The sequence below is a fragment of the Cornus florida genome, unplaced genomic scaffold (genome assembly GCF_030987335.1).
Source record: "Cornus florida cultivar Cherokee Brave unplaced genomic scaffold, ASM3098733v1 CherokeeBrave_3.0.0_Hap2_Chr04, whole genome shotgun sequence".
In the NCBI taxonomy this organism is placed as follows: Eukaryota; Viridiplantae; Streptophyta; class Magnoliopsida; order Cornales; family Cornaceae; genus Cornus; species Cornus florida.
This window is the reverse complement of record NW_026775574.1, coordinates 55,754,075-55,768,296: the sequence shown is the minus strand read 5'-3', so window position 1 is coordinate 55,768,296 and position 14,222 is coordinate 55,754,075. Positions and strand designations below refer to the sequence as shown.

The 14,222-nt window shown below is 33.4% G+C and overlaps 1 protein-coding gene and 1 long non-coding RNA gene across 2 annotated transcripts in view; both read right to left on the bottom strand.

Moving 5' to 3' along the window:
* The window catches only part of LOC132304984 (uncharacterized), a 79,849-nt gene that overhangs the window by 52,735 nt on the left and 12,892 nt on the right, over nucleotides 1–14,222 (bottom strand). The window lies entirely within an intron of this gene.
* LOC132303277 (uncharacterized) lies at nucleotides 334–8,579 on the bottom strand. The gene is made up of 2 exons (XR_009481162.1): nucleotides 2,403–8,579; nucleotides 334–2,372 (listed from the first exon to the last, which is right to left on the bottom strand). It is a non-coding gene; the product is annotated as an uncharacterized LOC132303277 (long non-coding RNA).

Genomic DNA, 14,222 nt, shown 5'->3' with positions numbered 1-14,222 from the left:
TGCACTTTGGAGGAGTTAACAATTGGGTAATTTTAGCAAGACCTTTTATTTTATTTTAATTTTAATTTTTGGAGAGTGATTGAAGTACTTTTGGTAAGTTTATTTACCATTCTTCATTGGCCACTATTAAAACATCAAATATTGCATCGTTTGTTACTCTTTTTTTTTTTTTTTCTACCACATACTTTTTTATGTTACCGCAGAGACTACAGCAAAAGCATTTACGGCAGAGGATTTGCTCCGTAGGAGAGAATGTCCTTTTTGATCTGCTGTTGAATGTATTTTGTATGGGTTTGTGATCGAAATGAAATTCATCCTTTCTTGCTTTAATATTATATATATATATATATATATATATATATAAATTAATTAATTAGTGTTACATGAAGGACCTGACTGATAATTGTTTTGTTCTGTGTTTATATTTTTATCCGAAATAGAAATAAAATTTTTGTTGTAAAGTGTATTCAATGATGATTGATTTTTGTTATGGACTCTATTTCAATAATGATTGAAAAGTAACGGAAAAATTAATACCCTGGTGATGAGCCTTTTTATTATGCAATCGTTGGACTCTAACTGTGATTTTACACCACAAAACTCAACGCAGCAGATGAAGATCGAATGTGCTATGGAAAATGACGATGAAATCTGGCTGTGAAGGAAGATTGCATCTAGTTACTGCTTTGAGGTGTGTGCTTTAACGACATCTCTTATTATTAATTAAAATTTAAAAAATAATTAAACTGTCGTTTATTGTATTTAAAGACTTGAATAACTTTATATTTTGATATGAAATGACAAAAATATCATTAAATGCCACTAAAATGCAAAGTATCGATTTTCATACCAATATTATATTATTTAATTTTATAAATATATAAATATATATATATATATGTTTTACTAATGACATTCGATTAAGTTTGTTGTTAAGGTTTAATCAGTTTTTCTAACCTTAAAAATAACAATTTTCGTATCTCTAATAAGCTTAAAAATTTGTAGAAACCAAGTCTGGATTTAAACCGGAGATGGATTACAAACACACACAAAACTCAACGCAGCAGAAGAAGAATATGCTATGGAAAATCTGGCTGTGAAGGAAGATTGCAGCTAGTTACTACTTTTTTTTTTAAAAGTGCTTTCTATCAGTGGTTTCTAGTATGAGTAATGCTTTCATCCGTGGCCTTCTAATATTTTGACACTCGTCCCCAACAAAAAATGATATTAATACGGGCAATGCCCATTTTTTTTTCGGGTTTAACATGTTTCTCCTTGACACTATCTAATCTCTACTGCCCAACAAACTCGTTTAGAACAAACAAATTTTGTATTTGTCAAAATATGAACAGCAAGAACACTCGTTCAACTTTCTCTCTCTAGCACCTCTTAATCTCTCTCATTGTTTCCATCTTCTCTAAGTTCGTGACTAGTTTTTAAAAAGATGGCAAGATTTTTGAATTGAGTAATCAAATTTAGATGATTCTAGGAAATTAAGAAATTTCTGACCTAAAGAAATGATTGAAAAATGCACAGCAGGAACACCGTGGTCACAACTCTCTCTCTCTCTCTCCTTGTTTCCTGCTTCTGGATCGACCTCCCCACAATCGGCCGCCGCCGCAGTGGCACCACCACCAAAGGGCGGCAGCATCACCACCACTGACGGCAGAGGTAGCAACACCATCCCCATTTCAATGCCCTAAATTACAGAACCCAAATCCTTCAAAACACTAGAAAATACCATCCCAACTCCCCCTCAATATCATCCGATTATTCCTCCTCCTCCTGCTGTCCCGCTGCCGTTGTCTTCCTCGCCGCCTCAATCTCAATCCCAATCCATAACTAACTCTATCGAAGAAGACCCAAATCAGTTCAAAGTCTTTGCTTGGTCATAAACGCATCTATAGTCTTTTACAATTCTTCAACCATCTTTTCTTTTCCTCGTAGATTTTCTTCCAAACACCCAAAACTCTTTCCTTTTAACCCTGTTTAAATTCAGCTAAAAACCCAGAAAAGATAAGGAGCAAAAATCTGATCTTTATATATATATATGATCATCATAGTTTAGAATTACTGGTTTCTAGAGAAAAAGACGTTGGATTTGATTTTTGATCGTCTGACCTGGTTCATTTTCTTTCAGTCAGTTGAGAGAAAAAAGATAATGGGTGCTAAGCTTGGAGCTTTGGTGTGTGTTTGGTTTGTTTTATTGTGGGTAGATTTGTGGTGGAGAAGAACAGCTGAATCAGGTTACTTCACCTGACTGGCTGAAAGATGAACTTCATCCTCCTGCCAGTATGCAAGCATTACTATTCTATTATTGCCTCTCCTTTTATAGCTTTCAACTTTTCTGACTAAAACTTTCATTTTCTCAACTTTTCTGACTAAAACTTTCATTTTCTCACACTGCTGGATGAATAGTGTCGTCTTTCAACTTTTTCTAGTGGTTCACAACGCGCACACAGGCATGCACGCTCACACCATCCCGTTTTGAGTGAATTCAAATTATACAGCGTTACTATTATTAAATTAAATAAGAGTATAAAAAACATTTCATATTTTTTAATAATGTCAAAAGTAATATTGTTCTATCCAAATATAATTTGTTTAAACTTAAATAGAAGTCGTTGTAAAAAAGGAATGGTTTAAATAGGTTCACCGTTCAATAGTCCTCTAGATATAAAACTTCAATACATTAAATACTACACCATTGACATTCATGAGAAAACAGGCTCTGTACCATGCTAGCACCCATTGGACAATGTATGAACGTGCATTTGTTTATTTTACCTTCTGAAAAAATATAATAAAATGGATAACCTTTTAAACTGTGTATTAAATACTACTACTATGTGATATTTATATTCAAAGTAATGTGTCCATCTATGTTTAGGAATCAATATATTAAAATAGTGAGTATCAAAGTTTAGAAGTGCGCAATTACTTTTTCAGGTTGAAATCTTTTTTACGTGAAAATAAATAACAATACTATCTCCAAGATTTAACTAAGTCTATATCTCAAATCTGTATATTTATGAATGTTGTACTTATTTATCTCAGTTTAATCAATTGAAAATATGAAATCCACACACTCAAATTCAATAGTTTGAAAAAACACTTTAAATCTCCTCTCTCTTGAGTTTTGAGAGTGTGTCTGTGTGTAAGCTTCGTAAGTCTACTATTTATACTAATATATTTAGAAGACATTAGATAAGTATTTAATAAAACTTTAAACTTAACTCATAAAAAACATATTAATATAGTAGATTAAATGAATAAAGTGAAGAACTTTAAATTTAAGGTTTGTAAAATTAATACTTTATCTTCATAAATATAGAGTTGCTATATTAATTTGAAAGGTAACTTCAACATAAGAGAGTTTCAATAAAAAAAAATTTTAAAAATGAAATATTGGAAATGATTGTACAACAATATTAGGCTGATGAATGAAGCAATGTTTTTGATAAGTCCAATTAATCAAATTTTGATTATTTTTCAATTTTACTTCATGATACTATATTACTAATACCATACTCAACGAACGCATAATAATCTAAATAAAAATGATTTATTATTATTATTAATTGAAAGTAAACTTTGAGATCATTATTTCTTTTTAAAGTTTTTAATCCTAACAGTACGCTTGTAAAAAAGAAAAAATAGACCGTTAGTAAATTTTTCTAAATTAAAAGAAATTATAAATTCTTACAAAAAAAAATTTGAAAAAAATTAAATATTGAGAATGGCAATAAGATAATACTCCGTATACTGCTAATGAATGAAGTACCGATCGGTTCAATTAATAAAATTTTGATTGTTTATTTCAATTTTACATCATCATTTATGTTTCATAAATCTAATAAAAAATAGTAAAGGTGGTTTTGAAAAAGGGCAAAGTACAGAAAACCCCATTTACTTGTACCATTTTTCAATAAATTTCTCTTATCTATTTTTTTACCAAAAAATTCCCTCAACTTGTAGCCTTTTTTTTTCAATAAATCCCCCTTTATCTATTTTTTTACAAAAGAATTGTCCTCAACTATCCGAAGGGTGTAAAACAGTAAAAGAGTTGATATTTAGACCAAAATGCCCCCTTTTATTTAAATCTTAATTCTCCCGAACTTAAAAAATTAATATATTACAAACCGTGCATTTAGAAATATATATATATAAAAAAATCATCTAATAAATTGATAAGAAAATGTTAAAAGATTAAAAAAATAATAAAATAACTAGTTAAAAAAGATCATTTAAAATTTTTTATTTAAATTTTTTTTTGGTGCTATTCATTAAGGGGCCTATTTGGATTGACTTTTCATACCGCTGTTTTTGGTTTTTAAGGCTTGGAAACTGCTTTGGGTAGTACTGTATTTGGCTAGTTTTCAAAAAGAGCATTTGGGGGTTTAGAAGAGCATTTTGGAGAAGCTGGCCTTCTAAAATACTAGGGAAGAGTTTTGGGTGCATTAATAAAACTTTTTATATGACAAGTGTACCCTTTATACTATCTCATAAAAAAATATAATTTCAACTGTATCCCTGTAGTAAAAAAAAAAAAAAAAAAAAAAAAAAAAAAAAATCCCCTTATTTCTATTTCCAAACCCTAATCAGAATGGATTACCATCTTCTGCAAGGCCTCTTCGCCTGCATCTGCTGTCGCTTGCACTTTTTCTTTTTGTGTCTCTCTTTATGGTAGAAGACCAGGCCTCTCTTTAATGTTTAAGAAATCTACAACTTATCATTATAGATGCAATTTATCGAGTCGCAATTTGAGAGTGAGAAGACAAGATGAACAGAGGTGATAGAGGGGAAGGTTTCAAACTTTTTGCATGTGTCAAAAAAAAAAAACTCACATAGGTATTCTCTGGCAATATATCTCTTCATACTCACAAGAACGATCCATCAAACATTTAACTAGAGAAAAAAAAAATTGAAGAAAAAAATTGAAAAAGATTATTGTTGGGGGCTATTCTTTCTTTATTGTTCAAGTTCTAATAACTCATTAAATTGCAGAATTCTAAGCGTCCCACTAAACAAGAGAAGCAGGGCTATACTTCCAATTTATAATTCGACCTTCCTATTTCTTCTTTGCCTATTTCTTCATGTTTATTTACTTTTTATTTTCTCTAAATATTTTCGAAACTGCCCCACAAACAATCACCATATTTCAACGTGCCATCCTACCATCACAAATCTTTAAATCTTTTTTTTCACATTCAAATTGAATTCTCTTTTGTTGCAACAATGAATTCTAGTTATTTATCCAAAAGATAAAGTTTTTTTTTATCAGATTAATTCACGGGCATAGCATTTTTTTTTAATCAGATTAATTCATCTGCATAGCTCTTCCCTGTATTGCCTAACAGCCTAATATTTGTTTCATCATCAACCCCATAGGAACGTCAAAGTTGTTTTTTTTTTTTTTGTTTTTTTTTTTGGGTAAAATTGGAACATTAAAGTTGCCAAGTCAATCTTTTAAAAAAACAAATAATTTACCATAGCAATATTTTTGCTTCTTCTTTTTCATTAATTTCCTTGCAATATAATTTTGTTTGTTATTATAAGGAAACAACAATATTATTCTAGGAATGTCTAAAAGCATGAGATTAATTATTTTCTTTTTTGAAGAAAAAATAAAAACCTTCAATATTTTATTATTCTTATTATTATATTTTAGTAGAATCAAAATGTTCAATGACAAAATTTTCTAAACCATTAAATAGGTTTTTGCAATCTCTTAATTGTTATTCTTATTGTAATTATTAGTATTATTAATTATAATGTTGTATATGGCATGTTGTGGATATACTTGATTCTATTGAGTGGTTTATTTATACGAATTTAGAGAAAAAGTTACAAAAAAACAGGTTAAATGATAATTTTAAAAAATACTTTATCTAAGGGCAAATTAATTATTTCAATAATAAAAGATCTTCCGTAAATATTTTGCCAAATAGATTGAAAAGCTTTTCTATCATTAAAAGCTATTCTAAAATTTAGAGAAAGATTTAGAAACAGAGATAGATCAGAAACACACATAAAACTCAAAGCAGCAGATGAAGATCAAATATGCTATGGAAAATGATGATGAAATCTAGCCGGTGATGGAAGATTGCATCTAGGGACTACTATCACCGGAAGATTGCATCAAGGGACTACTTTTTTTAAAGTGCTTTCTATCATTTAATTGCCAACACCTTTCTCTCTCTTTTTCTAACTTTTTCTAAAGTGCTTTCCATTATTGCCCCTCTTCCTTTTATCTCTTTCAACTTTTCTGACTAAAACTTTCATTTTCTCACTCTACTGGATGACAATCATGCCAACCCACCGAAAACTACCAGTAGTGTTATACCACTCAATGATGATCAATTTTCATATTTGGAACATGTTGCCGATCGATGTGGTCCATGGTTTGAGAAAATCATTCTGGTTGCTTGAATACAACAGAAACCAACCATGAAAGAGGTTCTTGAACAAGAAACTCCAAGGATACCTAATCAAAGGTATATTCAAACAGTATTGGTACTGGATTCTCAAGATGAGCAATGGATGCCAGATCCTTGGGAAGTAAAATCCAGATATTTCCAAACTCAACAATATGTTGCACCGGATGGTCGCTATAGATATATCTATGAAGCCATTCTTACTGAAACTTCCTCTGTGGAGATCAACCACACGAAGCAATTTCCGAATTCCAAAGATAGTCCTCTTACTTATAGTAAAGCTATCTTTAAGAGGCTTATACAGCCTAGTGACTGGGGATTAAATCCCAATTTGCCAAGGAAAATATCCTATGGTCACAGTTACAATAATTGGGATTATATCTCAGCTTGGACATATTCGTTCTTTTATCAAAATCCGAAGCATAAACATTCTTGGTTCTTCAAGATATGCCCTCAATCAGTTAAGGCTGATTTCCCAAACTGGGTTATACCCTGGTGGGCTATATTTGGCCCTGATTTGGAACATGTTGCCGATCCTCAACTTTATTTGGTATCAGAGCCATGATGGCTTAATTTATTATTGTTAATGCTTTTTAGGTTCTGGTAGCATGATTACTATAGTAATTATGTCATGAACAATATGAATATTATTCTGTCTAACTTATGTTTAAATCTGATTCAATTATGGGTCGTCCAAAAGTCGCGTTGGAATGTTTAACCCGTTTTTGCATTAGATTGCTGCACAGGGTACTGTTTCCAGTAAATCGTTGACAGACGAGTAATTGAATCACCCTTAAGCAGAACGACGACAGAATAGTAACTTACTGTTCATTATATAATATTATAATATTTATACTAAGCAGACCTTAAAGCATTAACAATATTTAACAGACATGTTAAAACCATCCTCCTCCTCTTATGGAGTACAGGAAAACCAGGATTCCGAATTGGTAAAAAATACTGAATTAGTGGAATGGACCAATGTTCAAAATAAATTGAACAGATGGACTATCCCTCCAGTAAGTGCTAAGAGCATTTACAAAATCGGAATGCTTAATTTAACAGATCTATGGACTGTCAAGACCATGGAACAGACCATGCAATTAAGCACAAAAGATACAATAATTAAGTTATTGTCTTTCTGTGACCTTCAGAGGCACATGCACAAATATAAGTACATCCATATAGGTTTAATTCAAATTGCTTTTAAACCTTTAACCTTATTAGGTATGGATGCTTGTATTCAAGCAACCCTTAGGGATGCTCGATGTCTGAAATTTCACCCTTCCTTGATGGGTGCACTGGAAACCAGTCTATGTCATGGACCGGTTTATTTTAATGTCTATCCTAGTCTGAATTTATCTTTAACAGATAAAAACATCCATGAGGCAATTAGTCTTCGTGTTCAGACCTATGGGTATGATTACTTACCTGGATCAGAAGTGATAAGTGTTATTTATCGCATCCATTACAAAGTACTTGATACTAAGTGTCCTAATGCCATACGCAAAGACTCTAAAGGAGTAACAGCGTTATGGGATACCAACATGTACACATCAAATGTTGCCACAAAAAGGATGATTCCTTGGAGTGAGATAACATTTCCTGAACATTGGACGATTTCTAATGCCATTCCAGCACAGCCAATTGCTAATCATAGCTTAGACTGTGTTATTCAGGACCAAGATGGCGATGTTTTTCTGAATTTCAGAAAATCATTAGATCTACCTAGATCTACATCATCTAAAGGAAGTCATCTTCCTTATCATGTTTCTTGTCCTCCTTCTCGCCATTCGATTTCGTCGGATTACAGAAAGGAAGAAATCCCTGAAGTCGTTGGTCCAAATCAACTCAAGCTGAAAGGAATACAGCAGTCTCAGAATCAAATTCCAAGAGGAGTCTACGAGAAAGCACCAATAGGTATGTCTCGTCGTCAATTTGGAATTAAATTCAGCCCAACTCCATCTGAAATGGGAATCGGAAATGAATCTGTCAAGGATCAATTTGACGATCCTACAGACATCAATGACCCTCATGAATATTAGTTTTAATGGATTTTTCCCCAGATAGAATGGCCATTAATACTGAATTTCAACAGGATCAATATAAAGAATTCAGAAATTGGTATTTTAAAACTTTTGATCAACATCAACTACAGCTTTTTAAAACTCAATTTTATGACTTTCTCCAAGAACGCAAAATGGTTATACCTTTTGTTTCTTGGTTTTATATGACCAATCATTCTCTTGTTAACATAAACATATTGGATGATTTTCTCAAACCATGGACCACATCTGAAGATAAGGTTTTTCACTCTGTCCATCCTCCCACTGAACATCTAATTCTAAAAAGGATTGACCGTGACAGTGGTTCCAAAGTGGAAACCAAGGCTTATAGCCAACCTAGAATAATTGATCCATCCTGTAATGCTACTAAAAAGGACATTTCTCATGTTTACAGGCAGAACAATTATACTAATGTTTGTTTGCAAACGATAGGGTCCCAGCTTGGGAGAATTGAAACAGGAATAGACACGGTATTAAATACAATTAATACTAAGTGCATTCCTACTAAACCTTCTCCTCCAGAAGCTTCCTTATCCAAGGCGTTGGTGAAACCTGCAATTGAAGTTCAAGGCCTCAATCTGACACATCCTAAGAAGAATGAAGAATTTCTTACTCTTCTTACTCAGAAAATTCAAGGACTTAAAATTCAGACTTTATCCCATGATGAATCTGAAATTGGTTCTGATTCTGAAAATGTGTTACCTCATATTGAGGTATTCCAAAATGATTTTACTCAGATGCCTGAGTTAAATAGAATTGTTTATGATAAGAATATCCACTCTAATACAGCCCCTGCTCCGAGTAGATATTATTATCCCAGACCCACACCTCAAGATATCTTGTATGAAGAAGATTATTTTCATACACAGAAATCTTTTCATGGCAAAACCATTTATGAATGGAACATAGATGGGAAATCTGATTATCAGATTTATGAGGTTATACATCAAATGTTGATGTATAGCCAAGTTTGTAAAATCAACAACAACACTGACCCAACCATTGCTAAGTTTGTCGTTGCTGGTTTTACAGGAATCCTTAAAGGATGGTGGGATAATGTTCTCACTGAAGTTCAGAAAGCTGAAATCTTTTCTGCTACCAAGCTTGTTAAAGATGAAGCTACTCAACAAGCAGGACCTGCTCTTGATGCGGTTTACACTTTCATCACCACTATTATCCAACATTTTGTTGGCCCTGAAGGTGCTAATAGTGAAAGGAGTCGTGAACTTCTACAGAATCTAAGATGTCCATCTTTAACTCATTTTCGGTGGTATAAAGATGTATTCTTGGCAAAGGTTCTCCAACTCATGATGAATCATAATTAATCATAATTATGATTAATAACTACTAATAACTATGATTAATAATAAGAAATGTAAAGAAATGTAAAGACTTACAGAAAACTTTCTTTATTGAACTTCCAAGTTAGTACAGAGAAATATTACAAAAGAGAGAAAAGGAAATTGAAAGATACATTGAAGGGAAACATTGCCCTCTATTTATACATAGAAATGGACTTGAAATTAACATTTTGAAGTCCGCATAGTGCATGGGATCGTGTGCTAGAATAATGCAGTCGGTCGGCCCGCCACTAAGTTCTGTGCCCTTATCGGATGGAAAGTAGACATCTGATGAAGGAAATACTGTAGAACCAAAGACTTTTGGGAAAAGTTTGTTGGCTTCTTCTGTCGGCAGGATAAGAGGAATCTTTACTTTTTAGGTGGATTCATCTTTTCCATCAAGTGACTGGTGAGAGAGTCCCAATAGTCGGCTACTGTAGGCTCATCTTCAGAAATAAGATCTTCATTGGGATCTTAAGCATAACTAGCGAGATAGGAAAACTGATTACCTTCTTGACTGGTCTGGCTAGAGACTGACACCATGGATGCATCATCTCGTACTGTAGGTGTGGAGGAATCAAAAGATTTAACAAATTTGGTCCTCATAAAATCCATGCATTTAACCATTAAATCAGCTTCGGTAATTAATGGTTGTTGTTTTCTGATCATATCTTTAACAAGTTCAAATGGGTTAAAGATTTCGGGTTCTGGAATAGTTAACTTTGGAATCTTATCCATGTATTCCAGTGTTTTTTTTCTGATCTGATGGAGGAGGGCTTGGATAGGAGCTTGAGTCATGCCTGACCACCATCGGTAATAAAAGATCCTCTGAAGGACTGGTAACTTATCAGTGGTATAACCACATTGGAAATCCCATTTCCAAATCTAAGGGATTCCAAATTCAGTAAAGAACAATAGGGTGGATTTCCCTACAGGAATATTATCCTGTCCCCGTAATTGAGGATGAAATTGTTGCCATGGCAAGTATAATTAGCTGATTGATTCGGGCAACATATCCAGATCAGGGCCAAATATAGCCCACCAGGGTATAACCCAGTTTGGGAAATCAGCCTTAACTGATTGAGGGCATATCTTGAAGAACCAAGAATGCTTATGCTTCGGATTTTGATAAAAGAACGAATATGTCCAAGCTGAGATATAATCCCAATAATTGTAACTGTGACCATAGGATATTTTCCTTGGCAAATTGGGATTTAATCCCCAGTCACTAGGCCGTATAAGCCTCTTAAAGATAGCTTTACTATAAGTAAGAGGACTATCTTTGGAATTCAGAAATTGCTTCGTGTGGTTGATCTCCACAGAGGAAGTTTCAGTAAGAATGGCTTCATAGATATATCTATGGCGACGATCCGGTGCAGCATATTGTTGAGTTTGAAAATATCTGAATTTTACTTCCCAAGGATCTGGCATCCATTGCTCATCTTGAGAATCCAGTACCAATACTGTTTGAATATACCTTTGATTAGGTATCCATGGAGTTTCTTGTTCAAGAACCTCTTTCATGGTTGGTTTCTGTTGTTTTTGTTGTGTACTGCTACTTCCTTTAGAAGGTGTGTTGAGCAGATCGGCAACATGTTCCAAATATGGAAATTGATCATCATTGAGTGGTATACCACTCAGGCCTTAGCCTTGTTTTTGCCACGAGCCTTTGGAGTATTACCCCGGCCCTGCCCATGAGGGGGCGGATTCATGAACCCTGCAAAAATTCACGAGTTAGAAAATCGGGTAAAGAATTAGAACTGCCTTTAATATATTCAATAGAAAAATCAAAAGCAGATAAATCAGCTTGCCAACCAGCAAATATCTGTTTGGAGACTAAATTTTTTACATCTTTTTCCAGTACTTGTTTAGCAGCACTACAATCAATGCGTAACAAGAATTTCTGATTGATTAAATCATCTTGAAATTTATAAATGCATTTAACCAAAGAAAGAATTTCCTTTTTGATGGTTGAATAATTTAATTGTGCATTTTTCCAAGTTCCTGAAGTGAAGCGAACAAGTTCCTCGGTTCCTGTATTTGGATTCTTCTGTTTAAGAATACCACCATATCCAATATTGGATGCATCTGTTTCCATAATTTTGAACCATGAAGAATTGGCTAGAGCTAAGCAAGGAATTTGTTTTGCTCTGAGTTTAATCTTCTGGACTGCCTTGGTGTGTTCCAAAGTCCATGGGGAAGGAGATTTCCTTAACCTGGTGTACAAAATTGCTGTATCCTGAGCAAGATCTCTGTAGTGATTTCGAATATAATTCAAACTACCCAGAAACCTTTGAAGCTGAGTTTTATCCTTAATTTCATCTGGAAATTTAGAAGCAAACTCAATACTGCGATTAATAGGTCGAATTTTTCCATCACAAATGTCATGACCAAGAAATCGGACCTTAGTTAAAAACAGTTTTAGTTTAGGAGCAGAAACTACTAAACCACTTCGGTAAATAACATCTTTGAAAATTTTCAAGTGTTTATAATGCTAATCGATTGATTTGGAAAATATGATAATATCATCAATATAAACTATAGAAAATTCAGTAAAAGGATTAAATATGTCATTCAAAATATGTTGAAATTCTGAAGGGGCATTTTTTAATCCAAATGGCATCACTGTCCATTCATACTGTCCAAAAGGTACGCAAAAAGCTGTTTTGTACCTGTCCTCTTCTGCAATCTGTACCTGGTAATATCCAGATTTAAGATCAAATTTAGAAAAGATTACAGCAGATTGTAACCTATCTAAAAGATCTTTGATGTTGGGAATTGGGTATCTGATCCAACTCAAAGCAAGATTGAGTGGTCGATAATCAATAACCAATCAAGGAATTCCTCGTTCTTTTTCAGCATTTTTATTGACATAAAAAGCTTTGCAACTCCAGGGGGAGTAGCTAGTAGTGACAAGCTTTTTTTTCATTAAAGAGCTGATTTCAGTTTTACATAATTCCAAGTAATCAGCTTTCATGTGGCTGGGACTAGCTTTCGAAGGAATCATGCGATCGGTAAATCCCTTTTCATAGGGTAAAGAAACAATATGCTTCTTTCTGGCCCAAAAAGCATTAGGAATTTCACTACAGATTTCCTTTAGAAAGTTTTGTCGTAGTGATTCAATTTTCTGTTGCTCAGTGGGTTGTACCAATCTTTGATTAATTGCTAAGGAGGATACCTCCTTTTGCAAATAATTCAGTTGCTTTTCCTTAAAGATAATGTTATCTTTAAGAGCATTGATATGCTTATTTACTGGTGGGGTCAAGAACTGGAAAGTAATTGACTGACCATGTAAATTAGAGCATATGCCATGAGAATCAATTTTCTCAATTGGCATGATTAAAGCTAAAAAGGGAGTACCCAAAATAACTTGTTGTGCCATATTTCGGATGAGTAAGAAAGTAGATGGTAGACAAATACCTTCTTTACAAATGAAAACATGATTAAGTTTATACTTAATCTGCATCTTACCTCCACTTGCACTGGTAAGACCTTGAGTGGTTTTCTCAAAATATTGAGTAGGAACCAATCCTTCCTGTATGCAGTTCATGTCTGCACCACTATCAACTAAGGCAATTGCATTAGTGATTGTGTACTCCTGATTAATTACCAAATTGATAGATATATACCATTTTTGGTAAGTAACTTGATTCAAGAGTTGAAGATAATTAGTACTTTCTGATTGAGGGACTTCATCCTGGGATGATGAAGGTGTAATTGCAGATTTTGCTTTTAAAAGAGTAATTTCCAAATCCATCTTAGTCTGACGAGACTTTAATTGACGAATTTCTTCTTTTAAAAGATTAATCTCCATCCTGAGATCAGGGAGATTAGTAGGACGAGAATCTTGTCCTTGGTGTTCTAATCTGCTTAGAACTTCTTTCATGCTGTAATGATTTTCTGCTCTTAGAAAATCTGAATTATCCGTATCCTCATTAGATCGTGCCAGAGCAGAACCTATTTCAAAGACTTTCATCTTGATTTGAGGATCCTGGATATGATCTATAAGATCCAATAAGGTTTGTTGAGTCGAAGTCAAAACATTTAAGCTTAACCCATTCATCTCAACAATTGCCTTATAATAATCATCATGAGAGGGATTACAGGAACATCTAGGATTTCCAATTTCTGCTTCAGAGGAAGAAGAAGACTGTAATTCCATAACAACATCCCCATAATCACTTGATGATTCTGATTCAGAAGAACTAGTATTAAGTAACAATTTACTTAATTGAAGTCTCAGTTCTTCTTCTATGTAAAGACTACTGATTTTCTCCTTAGTTCTGCACTTGTTTGCATAGTGGCCTATACGTCCACATTTGAAACATTTAGCCTCAGCCTTGGGCTTTCCTTTACCCTTTGCTTTAGGATTATATTTC